The sequence below is a fragment of the Felis catus genome, chromosome B3 (genome assembly GCF_018350175.1).
Source record: "Felis catus isolate Fca126 chromosome B3, F.catus_Fca126_mat1.0, whole genome shotgun sequence".
NCBI lineage: Eukaryota > Metazoa > Chordata > Mammalia > Carnivora > Felidae > Felis > Felis catus.
Window position 1 is genome coordinate 103,971,187 of NC_058373.1, and position 16,592 is coordinate 103,987,778.

Consider the following 16,592-nt stretch of genomic DNA (forward strand, 5'->3'; position numbering starts at 1 on the left):
TTCAAATAAGGCTTTTTAACCAGCACTCGCAAAAACCGTAACTGTTATATAGGGTTCTTTGTTTTCATTGTGAGATTTTTCTTTTTTGGCTCCTTGAATATTTTTTTTTCTTTTGCCTTCACAATAGCCAAAAAAAAAAAAGTAAAATATATATTTCAAATATCATTCCACTCATACAAGAAAGTGGTAGGGATAACCCTCTTTCTATCAAAATCGCAATTATAAACACCTAGTGTCCTAGAGTGAAATGATTTAGTTGGATGAGGTTGTAAAATGAAGAACATTGTGCTAAAAAAAATTAATCATTTCACTCTACCATCTGAAATAGTGAAATTCAAATCGATGAATTTCTGTTAAGAGTGATTCATCATACCTTTTATGAATGTGTTGATAACATGAAGTAGGTTTGAAAATTAAATTTCCATTCATACTACCAAATACCTTCATTATTATAAGGATAATCATAAGAATGATTTTGTTTATAATTTTTATAAACCTATAGTATTCACAAGTGATTTAAATATACAAGAGCGACCAGAAAATGCAATATGTGTTTTGCGATATGACTAAATGTTCAAAAGAGGCACTAGGCCTTAGGAAGAAAAAAAAATTTAATTTTTCACATTAGCTAAAGTAACTCTGATTGTATTGTGTGGCATGAAAGTATTGAAAACATTGGAAAATTCTAGATTTGCCTTCAATGATGACAAGGATCACTATCTGTCCTTCTTTACAAGAAGTTTGAGAGGGTAATCACTTAAGGGGCTTTTGGTCTTTCCAAAATAATCCTTATCAAGCACCTATTTCACAAAGAATCATGTCAGAAAAATAAACACAATCTTTCTAGAAGCATTATGCAGGATAAAATTCAGAAGAATGGTAAATGTAAAGAGTGACTGATGTTGAACAGATGATAGGAAAGTAGGAGCCATAAAAGCTTCCTATCAGTGTATTGACCGAAAAATTCCCAGTCTTTGTATCTTTCAAGATTCTGGATATTTTTACATAGAATTTTCCAAAACATACTTTAATTTAAAGACTTCTTTACAAGCTCTAGGAAAGAGACAATTCCGATCTTGTGGGTTCCGAATTGCACATTGTAGAGAGGAACCGTCTCATTGGCCTTAGCCAACTAATTCTAGAATCTCAGTGCTCATTCCTAAAGTTAAAACACTCAAGAAAGAGGATGGGCAATGGCTCATGGAGATGTTGTAATCACATCGGTAAACTTGTGGAAATAATAAATAAAAATTATTGCAATGAAAACCCCTAAGACATTGTTAGAGGAAATACTGCTCATCTAATATTATTTAACTGTTAGAAGGATATGTGTGTACGATGTACTATGTACAATGTATTACACACACACACACACACACACACACACACACACACATCTATTTTCTAACCTTCTTTATGGGGAGATGGTGTCTGATCTAAATCTGTCAAATAATGAAATATCCCAATGGCAACCAGTATTTGTACATTGTCTGTTAATTCAAATTTGAAATCAAGAGATAAGACACTAGTTCATTTATCTTTTTTTTTCTTAGGTCCAAGCTCCACGTCTTTTCCTTAACACTTCTAAGATTTTGCAAACCTTTTACAGTTAAAAAATTTTTGTCACATGGTGCCACAATTTGTCCCCTGAAAAATGGTCTCAGATGATCATCTGAAGAGTCAAACTTAAAATATCCGACTTTCTAGAAATAAAAACAGCATCTTCTTCTCTGGCGTTCGACGAAGTCTTTGGGCTGGGGGAAAATTGTCCGCCTAAGAAAAAACAAACAGTCCATCTACTCTGTGTTTGTGTTTGCATGGATCAATTGTGAGACAAACAACATTCATTGACAGTTGCTGGCCATGAGTCTGCCTGTTTGAAATACCTTAGTCAGGAGAAGTACCACAAACTGAACCGAACAATCTCTCACAAAACATCTGCAACCATCTGACCCTGGCCTTAACCTTTAAATCTATCTTTTCATATTCATCTCAAAAGACCTTGTCAATGGCCAAGGAGACTCAAGAAAAGGATTCTTCAACAAACAAAAAAGATACAGAGGAAATTCAACCCAGATTAGGTGGCAGAAGATAATACAGTTTGCTCATTTTTATTCTGCTGCTCAAACTGGAGTTGAATTCATTTTCACTTTATCTTTATTCATGTTATTTAAACATAACATTCATTAGGATTGTGAACTGCAACAGATAGAAGAGAACAAAACTACTCGCCAAATTTGTTGGGCATCTGTTCCCACTAGAGGCGGCCCTTTGCCAGCTCCACATCGTGTCATTTTTTTTCCCCTGAATTCATTTCAAAGTCAATCCATCAGTTTATGAACTGTTTGATCAAACTTGTCATTAACCAAGTGAAACATTTAATTTGTATTAACAAAAATGGGACAAATAATTAGTACAGGGATTAACCATTTTACTTTTTTTTTTCATTCTTATTTATCAAATGTGTTCATTGTTGATATAATTTTTTCATGTGACACTATCTGGTTTCACTGGAAATAATGGGAAACATTTTTTTTTTAAATGAAAATACTTACGAACTGATGGCCATTAAAAGAAAAATCCATACAAATATTTGGATCTCACAGCTTCCACCAGTAACTGCTAATTTCGAGTCACCATCGTCATTAAGATTGAAGCATAGATTCCCCAAAGGCAAAGAGAATGAATGAGCCAACTGGCCAAAGACTTATGAGAAAATTACCACGGCTATATCAAGTATCAAAGGAGATTTTATTTTCATGTTTTTTAGCAGCCAACCATACTCTTAACAAAATGGCATACGTAACTTACCACAGAGAGCCCTCCTCCTCCCTACACTCGCCTGCAACCTTTATTTCAGGTTTTCCATCCCAAATTGCTTTTTACATAACACATGAATTAGAAATGGGACGATTGCTGTTGGTTGGGAGTTTTGCTCTCGGGAAAACTCTCTTAGTCATCATCTTCTGCATTTGCCATGACCGTGACCTCATTGGGCACTCGTCGGCCTAGCTATGACAATTTGTTAATGAACTAGTTTTGTTTTTAATTGCTTACTTAATTATGGAGCACCGACATAATAGCATTTCTAATTTGTATCATAATTGCATGCAGAGATGAAATGTTGGTGTCTATCATATGCTTGCTTCTAATCATCTCTTGTTCGTGGAAAATTTTCCAAAGAGATATCTTCTTTAATATGATGATGTGGTACCAGTCATTTGAAATGTGTTCCTCTTAAATGCAATTGTGTCCCTAAACTAATTTCAATCTTTCTGTCTCTATGCGTGTATATGCATGTGTATATGTATAAATATTTATAAATATAAAGTTATTTAAATGTTTTCTACTTTCGATGAGCTAAAAGTGCATAAACATGAAAAAAAAAACCCCCACAAAAACCTGTCGTTGCCTAAACAACAAACATCGGTATTTTGACAGTATCTGTGATCGTGGCGGTTTTTAAAGAATAGTTTTAAAAATAGTGAATTTAAACCGTAGGAAGTTCTCCTCACCACTGCGTTAGTGTTACTGCCGCTCTGTAGAATGTCTAAGATATGCCATTGGTGTGTGTTGTGCAAACCCGTTTTCAGTATGGTCCGAATCCATCAAGAGAAATTGTAGGCCATCATTCTTTAAAATCAAATCACTAATCTAATAACTTCTTTCTTGTCATGACCTAAATTTGAAAAATGTAGAGAAATAAACCGAGTCTCTTGTAAGATAAAGAACACGTGGAAACAAGGCTTCAGAAAGGAAGTCATGAAAGAGGCCACTGAAGTCACCATCCACCTATGTCCTTCTCAATGAATTTTCTTCTGTACAGTTAGTTGCCCGTGGAAAAATATACTCAATGCAAAACATTAGTTATGGGCCTGAAAGCACAGTTCCAAACATGTGTCACTGACGTATGTTTCCCCCCAAAAATACAACGATTGGCCTGTTCATTGTCATCTACACAAAGAACTGAGTCCTAAAATCCTTTACTCAACTAAATTCTTAATAAGTAAACTGAGACTAACCCTCTAATACCAGATTTGTTAAACAACATGATTTAGGTCCTTGCTATTCATGCACCTCGTACAACTAAAATGACTGGTAAAGCTAGCATCATGAAAGAGTCATTTTATGTAGCTGCTAAATTCCTCTCAAATCTCCTTGCAACTTAACGAGTAAAGAAAGCTCAATGTGTAATGCCGGCTAATGTGGTTTATGCTAGAAAATAGTATCAACCTATCTTTGTAGCTTATCTAAGCCAGGATAATACTTTTAGCCTTTATAGTAGACCCAACTCCATTTTTTCAACTCTTGACTATGTATTTCCTGAAATCCTTTTCCAAAGAGTTAAATTGGATGTGAAATCTGTACTAGGCTATGGAGCCGTCTTTGTTCTAAGTCTCGCCAGCAAAGCCTTGCCTCTGTATCACTTTCATTGCGTTCTGATTGAGCTTGACAGTGTGACAGGAAAGCAAAGGGAGGCAGTTCCAAACTGAATGAGAGTCTTTTTCAGCCACACAGCAGCCTCCTCCTTAGCCCCTAAGAAAAAGAGGTAACAGATGCCGATAGCAAAGCATCCCTAACAAAGTCCTAACTTTGATGCAGGCAGAAGAAGAAAAAAAAAAAAAAATGGAAAAGATTGTCTCAGTGCAGGCAAACCTTGAATGGAACACAAAGGAAGCAACATGAGAAAAATTGCGGTGCAGGAAATGGCTGGGAGAGTTAGGTAGTGACAGCGCATTTAAGAAATTATTTTCCTCTTAAAAGAGGTTAGGATCTTCAAAATCTGCCCTGCCAGGTATGGTGCAGCCAGAATGTCTACATTATATGGGGCCCGATGCTGTGAGTGCTTGGAGGATGTTCCTGGGAACTAATGCCCTGTCCCTTGAGTGGAAAGTGACACTGTGAAGAAAGCCACCTTTATAGTTTAGCCGTTACCTTTGTACACCGGGCAGTGGATTTTTTCGGATTGAAAAAAAAAAGATTAGTAGTTATTATCATCTTTTACTTCAATATGTTCTGTAATTAAATGGGTTGGTGCCTCGCCCACCTTACACCGCTTCATACTGTCTTAAGGATCCGCACCTAAAGATCTGGTCTCATCAGAGAGTGGCTTCCGAGGGTACGTTGGACTCTGGAAGGGAACTATGATTAGTTGCGTGAAAAAATTTGTTGTAAGATAGAAGTACTTAGAATGCTTAGTCGTTCTTACTTAAAAAGGAACTGATTTAAAATATTAATATCTGCACCATCTGCTTTAATCCTTGTGGCAAGAGCATGTATCAAAGTAGACAAGGTCTATCCCGTTGGATTGGGCATCACTGATGCCCATATAGTGCTGAGCCCATTGCTAAGATAAAGGCTGGGAAGCACGAATGATCCCCTTGCATCCACATACAAGGCCTGGGTGAGAGCACCAGGTCCCAAGAGTTCGTAGAAAGAACTCACTTCTTTGGTGGTAGGAGTGGAAGACATAGAGGAAGAAAGAAGTCTCATCATGCTCTTCTCTGCATTTGTCCTCATTTGTTTTCAGAGACTAAAAAAAAAAAAAAAAAATCAGGATCAATATGATGTGAAGAATAGTGGGGAGCATTTACATGAAGAATTCCTTTCTCGATAATCCTCTGACTGATGTGCTTGGTGAAGCTCTGTGAATTCAAAGCTCAGTGCCATGATGAACTTCCCCTAAGGAGTCGTTACTGGCTCCAGTGACATCTGTATGGTCGTGGTGCAGTGGTACAAATACTATAAACATTGGTCCTTATTGCGGGAGAAACGTGCAAGGCCCTGGTCTGGTACACGGAACGCATCTGTTTTATGCTAATGTCACAGGGAAGTTTTCTTTTTCTTCCCCCCTTTTAAATAGACTTAATTTTTGAACAACAGTTTTAGGCTCAGGGCGAAATTAAGCAGAAAGTACAGACAGTTCTTAAACACCCCCTGCCTTCACACATGCACAGCCTTCACCACCGTCAACATCACCGGAAGAATTTCTAAAGTATGGATTTTGTGGCATTCTTTTTCCTCTGGAAGCTGGATGGCTAATTTTTTTTTCCTCTCAAATATGATAATGCTACTTTGTCTCAGGATTAGATGTTTAAATTGCATATACATACTGAATTAAAGGTTAGAGTCCATGAAAATAGAGCTTGGACCAGGAACATAGTTGGAGCAAATGACAGTTAAGAGCTGTCTGCTATCTGCACATTTTGCTAGAATTAAGATTGAAAATGTATTGAAGATAAAAGAGATGAGGAAAACGGGAATGACCTGGATTTCTAGAACTCCTAGTTTAACGTTTAAGTGATTATCTGTGCTATAATAAAGCGCAGATAATTATTATGTTGCGTGCATACGTTATCATTAAGATACCCAGATATATAATTCATATATGGGATACTCCTATAGATTAACATGAACATATATACGAGTTCTCATTTACTTAAAATGCTAGGACATTAACAGTGATTTAAATGATCTCTCTCACACTCACGTTCGTATACAGGTTATACTATTACATTTGCCAGATAATTAATGTCCTCTGTCTATATTTAACATGATTTGATTTCCTTTAAAGATAGCTAATGAGATAAAACAGGCACTATGAACCAGTTAAATCAACCACCTAATCTTGCACATGAAACATTAAACAGAAAGGAAGCATCTGCAATTAGCAAATTGCTTTGATGTGACTAAATATCTGGCTCTCTCTGTCACCAACATTGTGGGTCTAAGTCCCAGATGATCTAGACGTGCTGAATGTAAACATAACAAGCATGCATCTTTTCGTGTAGCTCCCTTCTTGAGGCTGGTAGTTCCATTCAGTTCAAAAGAACTCGGGCTCTTCGTCTGAAAGATCTTTATTTCCTTCCTGAAAAAGAGAAAACCGCACACTTCCAAGATGCAGAAGTGTGTAGCATTACCTACTAAGATGCTGAAAATGCAGAACTGTTTAAGGGATGGCGAGGATCCAGATATTATCCTAAAAGTGGATCTGGTTATTGGGCCCATCTAACGTGGATCTGATGGACTCAGGCAGAAGAACTCACACATGGGCTTCTTCTTCAGTGTCTGCTTGATAAAATTCTAGAGTTTACCCAGAATGTGGATGGAGTGGCACAGGAGTGACTGTGGGCAAAGCCATATGGAGAAAACCAATGGACCTCGAAAAAAACTTCAATATGTGAATGTTCATTTAGGAAAATTACTTTTTTACTGAGTGCTGTTGGTCACCGTTCTACGTGCTTTATATAGGTCATCTCATTTAATTGTCTCAAAAAAAAAAAAAACTTGGGGCGCCTGGGTGGCTCAGTCGGTTAAGCGGCCGACTTCGGCCCAGATCATGATCTCGCGGTCTGTGAGTTTGAGCCCCGCATCGGGCTCTGTGCTGACAGCTCAGAGCCTGGAGCCTGTTTCAGATTCTGTGTCTCCCTCTCTCTGACCCTCCCCCATTCATGCTTTGTCTCTGTCTCAAAAATAAATAAACGTTAAAAAAAAACAAACAAACCCAACACGCATGAAAGAGGTATTATTTTTTTTATCACCCCCGATTAACAGATGAGAAAACAGAGGCAGAGAAAGGTCAGACAACTTGCCCACCATCACCCAGTCCCTTGGTAGGTAGTGGGAAACAACTAGAACATACGCATTTTGAAAATCAGCTAGATGCATGGTTGGTTTTGTATGGAGATGTATGGGTGATCGTGATGTGCATATATTGAAAGTGAAGAGTTCTAAGTGTGATCACTATCAGGGAAGTAAACCCCCTTCAGTGACTAGGAAAAAGAAAGGGGGCCCACAGGAACCAAGGGCACTTGACAGGCAGAATGCCAGACAGTACATTCTAGGTGCCAGGCATACTCAGGCACAACACTTTCTTTGGTCCTCTTGGTGACACTGGCAGGTAGGTGTTCAAATCTATTTAAAAAAATTAAAAAAAAAATTTTTTTTTTCAACGTTTATTTATTTTTTGGGACAGAGAGAGACAGAGCATGAACGGGGGAGGGGCAGAGAGAGAGGGAGACACAGAATCGGAAACAGGCTCCAGGCTCTGAGCCATCAGCCCAGAGCCCGACGCGGGGCTCGAACTCACGGACCGCGAGATTGTGACCTGGCTGAAGTCGGAAGCTTAACCGACTGCGCCACCCAGGCACCCCCAAATCTATTTAAAAAATTTAACAGACTTTGTTTTTTAGAGAAGTTTTGGCTTTACAGGAAAATTGTGTGGAAAATGTGGACTCCCCGGTTTCCCTTACTGTTAACATCCTGCATTAGTGCGGTACGCTTGTTAAAACTAACGAGCCAATACTGATATATTATTGCTAACTAAAGCCCGTAGTTTACGTTAGGGTTCAGTCTTTGCATTGACCAGTTCCGCAGCTCTTGACCAATGCATAACGTCCTGTATCTACTACTGCAGTATCATACAGAATAGTTCACTGCCCTTCCCTCTGTCGGTTGAGTTATGTACTCTGTCTGTAGTTTTGCCTTTTCCAGAATGTCATACGGTTGGAATCGTATCACGTGTCGCCTTGGCAGAGTGGCTTCTTTCACTTGGCAATCTGGGTCTCAGATGCCTCCATGTCTTTCCAAGGCTTGAGAGCTTATTTATTTTTGTCATGGAATCATATTCTATTGGGTGAGTATCTGACAGTTTCTCTGTTCACCCATTTTTCAAAGGTGGAAATGGAGACTCAGGAAGTTATCGATGTTTCCACGGCCAGAAAGTGGCAGAGCTGGACTTCCTGCTCTATGGCCAGGGCTTTCCCACTACATGATAGCTGCCGAGGAGAATTATGAAAAAAACCCAAAAACCAAAAAAAAACAAAAAATCAAAACCAGGTTGGCATTGGGTCATATTGTAAACTGGGGCACTCAATCAAACCAGGTGTCTCATTTTTCTTTTTAAGTTTTCTAGCTGTATTTTCATTGGGCAAAATTTATGCTTCTGTAAGAACTAGCCCCAGTAGACTCCTGTATCTCCCCCAAAGTAAGAGCTTTGTGTATGAGCCAGGAAAGTACTTTAGGGGTGCTTGGGTGGCTCAGTCAGTTGAAGGTCCGACTCTTGATTTCGTCTCAGGTCATGATCTCATGGTCATGGGATCGAGCCCTGCATTAATCTCCTCCCTAAGTGTGGAGGCTGCTTGGGATTCTCTTTCTCTCCCTTTGCCCCTCTTCCCCACTCATGCACACATGCGCTCCCCCCCCTCTAAATATAAAAAAAGTTTTTTTTTAATTAAAAAAAAAAGGAAAAGAAAAATACCTTTAGGGAAGACAAACACTCCATACCGGGCTCTGGGTAGACAAAGTGAAATATCTTGGGAGTACTGGCCAGTAGATTGCTACCTAAGGTAGTATTGTTTTCAGGAGCCCTACAAAGGACTCATTGACTGACCGCACAAATTACCACTCCGAATTCTACCACAGGACATTTATTCCTCTCATTTAAGTTTTTTGAATTCCTGTTCAGGGTCCAACCCCCTGGGAAAGGAGGCAGCTGTGCCTCCCCGTGAGTAAGGCACTGGGAGCCCAGGGAGAAGGGGAGCAGTAAGGTATAAGGAAGTGATGGAGAGCCGGAGGGAAGTGGGTGCTGAGTAGGGGTCACTGTTTCCTAAAGTAAAGCTGCTGTGTCCTTCTACTCAGAACGCACTGCCCTGATAATAACACCCCGGTCTCCTGTGCCCTCACTCGTGGAAGCAGAGCGATAGCTAGTTATAGTAAACCTGTGAAACCCAGGCCTTTCTTCTCAGGAGCCAGCCGCCCAACACAGAGCCCTTCCATCCTTCTATCTGCAGCGTAAGTAACCAGAGGCCCGTCCCGTGGCCTCCCGTGCGGCCTCTGCCTGTGGCACAGTAGGACAGAGGCCTGTTTGTCGTTGTGTTCAGTATTAGAAAGTATCGTCTGCACGTAAAAGCCACATTCTCCAATATCAGCTTTGCCAGTGATGAAGGTGACATTTTGATCTTTATTTGCTTTACTATCTTATCGATTTCTAGTTGGTTCAGAATTAGTGAGAAGAAGTGATATTTTGGGGGTTCTCATCAAACCCAATTCATGGGAAATCAGAGACCACCCTTTTTTAAAAAAAAATTTAAAAACTGTTTAATTAAAAAAATTTTTAATTCAAAAAAATTTTTAACAGAGGCTCCATGGGGCACCTGGGTGGCTCAGTTGGTTGAGCATCCAACCTCAGCTCAGATCATGATCTCGGGGTTCGTGAGTTTGAGCCCCACATCTGGCTCACTGCTGTCAGTGCAGAGCCTCCTTCAGATGCCCTGTCTCCTTCTCTCTGTCCCTCCCACCCTTGTGCTCTCTCTGTTTCTCAAAAATAAATTAAAAAAAAACATGTAAAAAAATTAAGTAAGCTTCATGCCCAGTGTGGAGCCCAATGTGGGACTTGAACTCACGACCCTGAGATCAAGGCCTGAGTTGAGATCAAGAGTCAGCTGCTTAACTGAGCCACCCAGGCACCCCTTCCTTAATCCTTATAGATGTCCTTATTTATGGTTCTTTTCCAATGGCACCTTGAACTCTGACAAGAGACGGACTAAGGAAATAGAGGGCAATGGAGGAAGTTTGAAGACAGTCATCAATAGTAATCATAACTACTATTGCCTCATTGAATCTTTATGAAAAGAATACCTGTGGTGTTGATAATATTGTACCCATTTTTCTAAATGAAAAGCAGAGGGACTTGCCCAAGGTAAGAACTAGTAAGTGGCACATTCAATTCTGGTTGAGTCCAAAGCCTCTGCTTTACTTCTGCATTTCTCCAAGAATTGTTATGTTTTCCTCCTCAGTGTTCTTTCTCTCTCCCTTCTTTTCCCTTCACACTGCCACATTCCCTGTCTTAGGCTCATGTCTGGCCTGTCACACCATAGACCCCCTCCACCCCTAGGCTTCCACTGAGTCCATTCTGCACCCTTCGAGACCAACCTTCCTAAAACTTGATTTAAAATGTGCCTTTCCAGATCCAAGATTGTTCTCAGATGTTCTGTCAGCTCCTAAAATATGGCTATCCCTTGAAGAATAGGACACTTATCAAGAGCTCCAGGTTAGAGCCCAAATCTGACCTGGTATGAACCATTTATATGGAAGTCTATGGAAGTCAACTCAGTCTTCTTTGGATAATAGCACTCATCCCCTCCCCCCCCCATGATAGTTATTATAATCCACTCAATAATCCCATTTCTTAATGTGGAATTATAAACTGTTCCCCTGTGGGAGCACTACACAACCTGCAATATTTACTTGTCCTTGGGCTTCTTTGTAACCTCCTCAAGGGATGTCACTGATGTATCCCCTGAGCCCAGCAGAGCACAGGGAAGACAGAAATAGAAACTGCCCTATAGATGTCTGTTGAATGAATTAAATGAGTTCCCGTTTGTAGTGGTAGGCATGAGAGCTCCAGCTTAATATGTGGCCCTTAAATACTTTTGAATACATGAAAAAAAATATTTAATTACTTCAAATAGATAAAATATTCATCTTGCCTCCTTTCTAAATACTTCACCCAAATCATACAAATATGAACTTTGACACTTCAGAACCTTTTTATTTTTATTTTTGGCAAGGGGCTGCAATGGCTGTATTGGGACCTTCCTTTCAGCCCAGCTCTGTTACTTACTAGCTGTGGTCTCTAGGGCAAAATATTTAAACTCTCCGTGACTTATTTCCTACCAGGGATAATAGGAGTAGGATTTCTTTCTTTCTTTCTTTCTTTCTTTCTTTCTTTCTTTCTTTCAAGTTTAAAAGTTTTTAAAATGTTTAGAATAATGTCTAGCTCAGAGGGCACTCAATAAATACAAGCTGTTATCATCATCATTATTGATAGAACAATCATGAATGACATAGGCACTTTGGAGATAGTATATTTTTAAAACTGCAAAGTGTGGGAAAGAGGTCTTATAGTTTTGTCTTAACGAGCTGTCACCCTTTGAGATCCTTCTACCTTAACCATCACCTTTGGTTTTCAGAGACTTTTGGAGATTTGCTGAAGTTTTTGCTCTTGTGGATGTTGTGGTGTAGGGGGCCAGTTTTCTTGGAGCAGAACCACCCACAACTGATTTCTGAACCTGTGCTAAGCAGATAAGGATTCACTGGATAAGCATGGGGAGTAGCAATGGTAGTATGAAAAGGGAAATATTAGACCAGGACGCAGGCACTGGAACTTAGAGTTAGGTGGAGAAGTGTAGGACTTTGGTTATGCGATGTTTAGTTCTTCCAGCAAGAGATGGGACACTGGAGAAGAAAGGAGAGTGATCTCCAGGTCTCTAAGAGGAAAAAAAAAATGAGCAATGTGGAAGGTTGATACTGACATCCCTCCCTTTCATAAAAGATTTTTAAAAAGGAAACTTTGCTGATTAACTTCTAGGCATTCATTGGTTGCTCTGAAGATGCATCTGTACCTAATGCTTTTAGGTGAATTATACTATTGGCAGAGAAATGAGAGCGGGGTCCACACATGTGCCTGATGAGCCCAAACTACAAAGCACAGTCAAGAGCCTAGCCCCACGGCACTGGGGCCACACCAAGCAGAAGCCTTAGAATGTGCATCTTCTTTAACCCTCACTTTCACACCTGAGAATTCTTTCTGTAAATATATTTGGATAAGTGGGCAAAACTTAAACGTGAAAGGCAATTTACCACGGCATGTCATACTACTGCAAACCTAATAGCTGATCAGATGAAATAACTTAAATATCCCATAACAGAGGATTGGCTCAATATATTTTGGGACATCCGTCAGTTGAATGCTATGGCCATTTTAAACAATACTGTACATGTATATTTATTGACACAGGGAGATGTTTGTGCTCTACCGTCAGGGAGTAAAACAATATGTAAATTTTGATCCTGCTGTAAACAAATGGATTATATGTGTGGGTATAATTACCTGGGAGAGGATTTGCCAAAATGCTAATAAATGATGATCTCTGGATATGTTCAGATACATTTAAAAAATATTGCTCTGTATTTTAAAAATGATCTACAGGGCATTAAAATTGTGATGAAAGTAAAAAACAAAAAGCAAACACAGAAACAGATGGTCTGATAAGCAGCTGAGGCGGAATGCCTGGGCTCCCATTGAGAGGGAGATATAGGACTGAGGGGGCAGCTCTTCCGGTTTCAAACCTAGAGGAGAGTACACACACGTTACCTAAGCCAGTCATCATTTACAAAGAGTGGGTAGGCTCTTTTACTATAAAGAGCCTGTTCTTCATGCGTCCTGCTTGTCCTCACACTGGTAAAGATTTAGTCATTTAAAATACATCTGTGGGGCGGGGCACCTGGCTGGCTCAATTGGTAGAGCCTGGGTCGCTTGATCTCGAGGTTGTAAGTTCAAGCCCCACAATGGGCTTAGAGATTACTTAAAAATAAAATCTTAAAAAATATATATGTCTAATGAGTGAACAGGCAAAATAGAATAATATGTTCACTCGTCTCTCCCCCTGGATGGTCAGCTCCACGAAGGGGAGGGCTCCTGATGGCTAGTTTACGACTACTGGAAGGACTTACAGAGGTGATCCACCCTCAGTGTGTGCCTTATATTTGCCACTGAAAGAGAAAAAACTAGCATTCATTAGGTATTCAACAGATGTTCTTTGAACACTCAACTGAAGTGTATCCTTTATCATTATATTGCGAGTTCAAACCTTTGGCATAGGCTCATCTCTTTATGGGGATAGGTGCGTTTCAATTCTATCGTTAAGACAGTGAAGCCTATTTATAGTTAAGAGAATAAATCTTCCTTACATTTGGTAAGTCATTTCAGTCACCCATGGCAAAGGAAAACTTGACACTAGGTGAAAATTATCCACTATGGCAAAATAGGGAACGTAGCTTGAGAATTACATTCTTGGGGCTATCTTTACCCAGTTTTGTTTTGTTTTTTGTTTTTTTGGTTTGTTTGTTTTGCAAGTCTTTTCTTTCCTTCCTTTTTCTCTCTTAAAAAGTTCAGTACATGTTTTTTTTTTTAATTTTTTTTTTAACGTTTATTTATTTTTGAGACAGAGAGAGACAGAGCATGAACGGGGGAGGGGCAGAGAGAGAGGGAGACACAGAATCGGAAGCAGGCTCCAGGCTCTGAGCCATCAGCCCAGAGCCCGACGCGGGGCTCGAACTCACGGACCGCGAGATCGTGACCTGAGCTGAAGTCGGACGCTTAACCAACTGAGCAACCCAGGCGCCCCAAAAGTTCAGTACATGTTTTTTTAAAAAATGTGAGCCCTAAGTTATTTTAGACCAGTTACCCCCCCCCCCGGAGATCCCCATAGGAATGTGTCACCGTCACCTCAGACCCCAAACCGAACCCCACTTATTCCTCACGAATCCAGCTTCTCATCTTCAATTTCTCAGCATAAGAATGTGCAATATCTCTTCAGTTCTCTGGTTCAGAAATTTGGAATAATCCTCAGGCCCTCGGGCTTCCTTCACTGAATTCCTCCGTTGAATAAGTCTCAAAGTCCTAATAATTCTACCTCTTAAATGACTCGATTCCAGTCCCTTTTCTCTATTCTTACTGCAATTCATCGATGATGAACAAATACTGATGAAGCACCTATCATGTTCCAGGCACTGGGGTTCCAGTGGTGAACAAACCAGATGAAGTCCCTGTCCTCAGGGAGCTGATCATCCAGTGGGAGAGACAGATGATCGACAAGACTATTTTAAGTAACAGTTTCAGAGATTGCTAAGGGCAAGAAGATAAAACAGAGGGTTGTGGGAAGGGAGTGTGTTAGACAGGAGGGTAGAGCTTGGCCTTTCTGTGGAGCAGACAATTTGAGGAAAACTCAAAGGATGTGAAGGGTGAGCCATCTGAAGATCCGGGGAAGAGTGTTCTGGCAGAGAGAAAAGACAACGCAGTGATCCAAAGTGAGAGAAAGTTCAGTGTGTTCTAGAAGGCCGGGGTGTCTGGAGCGGAGCAAGTGAGCAGCAGAGGCGGTGAAGGAATGCGCAGAGGCCAGGCTCGCGGGAGGAGGTCTACATTTTTTGCAAGGAGGTGAGATTTTCTTTTTTCCTTGACAGGAAGCTATTGGGAGGTCTTGAGGAAGGGAGTGACATCGCTTGATTTACATTTTTGAGAGCTCACTCCACTGCAGTGTGGAGACGATGGTTGGAAGGCAAGAGAAACCGGAAGATCGACTGGGACACTGGAGAAACCCAAGCAAGAGGTTTAGATGCTGGTAACTGCGGAGGCAGAAGGAAGTTACCAGATTCAGTGTGGTTTGAAGGTAAAGCCGGGAGGACTCGTAGGTGGATGGAGGGGATGGTTGTGAGGGAAAGAAAGCAATCAGCATGGCACCTGGGTATTTAGCCTGAGCCAGATGCCTCAATGTAATTTATTAAATGATTCATCTTTTTGCCAATCAGGAAAAAATCACCTTTCTTATGTATTATAAGGCTGGATCTATTTCTGGATTTTCTGTTCTACCTATTCCTGATCACACTCTTCTAATTCCTAGTTAAAAACGAATTAAAGGTGGGGCGCCTGGGTGGCTCAGTCGGTTGAGCGTCCAACTTCAGCTCAGGTCATGGTCTCGTGGCTTGTGAGTTCGAGTCCCCGTGGGGCTCTGTGCTGACAGTTCAGAGCCTGGAGCCTGCTTCTGATTCTGTCTCCCCATCTCTCTGCTCCTCCCCTGTTCACGCTCTCTCCCTCTCTCTCTCTCTCAAAAATTAATAAACATTAAAAAAAATTTTTTTAAACCTAATTAAAGGGGCACCTGGGTGGTTAAGTCAGTTAAGCATCCGACTCTTGATTTTGACTCAGGTCATGATCTCACAGTTTGTGAGTTTGAGCCCCACAGCAGGCTCTGTGCTGTACTTGTGATTCTCTCTCTCTCCCTCTCTCTCTGCCCCTTCCCTGCTCAGTGCACGCTCTCTCTCTCAAAATAAATAAATAAACTTAAAAAATAAATTAAAATTATTAACGTATTATCAATTTATGCAGTATACAATAGGTTATAAATAAAATACAATAAAATTAATTTTCTAACCATTCTTACTTTTTCAGATCTGTTTCAGTTTTTCTCACATGCTAATTCTACAAATACATTTTAGAATCACTTTTATCAAGTTGAAAAAAAAAACTGCTAGGAGTTTGATTGTTTAGTATTGTATTTATAGTTTCGTCTGTAATGTTTTGTTTGTTTAAAAAAATTTTTAATGTTTATTTTTGAGAGAGAAACAGACAGATTGTGAGTGGGGGAGGGGAAGAGAGAGAAGGAGACACAAAATCCGCAGGCTCCAGCCTCTGAGTTGTCAGCACAGAGCCTGACACAGGGCTTGAACTCGGGAACTAACTGTGAGATCATGACTTCATCCAAAGTCAGACGCTTAACCAACTGATCCACACAGGCCCCTTATTTGTTTGTTGGTTTTAAATGTTTATGTATTTATTATGAGGGAGAGAGGAAGCATGAGCAGGGGGGAAAGGCAGAGGGAGAGAGTAGAGAGAAGCTCAAGCAGGCTCCGTGCTGTTAGCGCACAGCCCAATGCAGGGCTCGATCTCATGAAACTCAAGATCATGACCTGAGTCAAAATCAAGAGCTGGATGCTCAAATGACTGAGCCACCCAGGTGCCCCAGTCTATAACA

The 16,592-nt window shown here is 40.4% G+C and overlaps 1 long non-coding RNA gene across 6 annotated transcripts in view; it reads left to right on the forward strand.

Moving 5' to 3' along the window:
• The window catches only part of LOC111560878, a 214,076-nt gene that overhangs the window by 140,640 nt on the left and 56,844 nt on the right, over positions 1-16,592 (forward strand). For all 6 annotated transcript variants that reach the window (XR_006599633.1, XR_002743105.2, XR_002743100.2 and 3 more), the window contains one exon: positions 15,025-15,230. This is a non-coding gene — a long non-coding RNA (uncharacterized LOC111560878). The remainder of the gene's footprint in view (positions 1-15,024; positions 15,231-16,592) is intronic.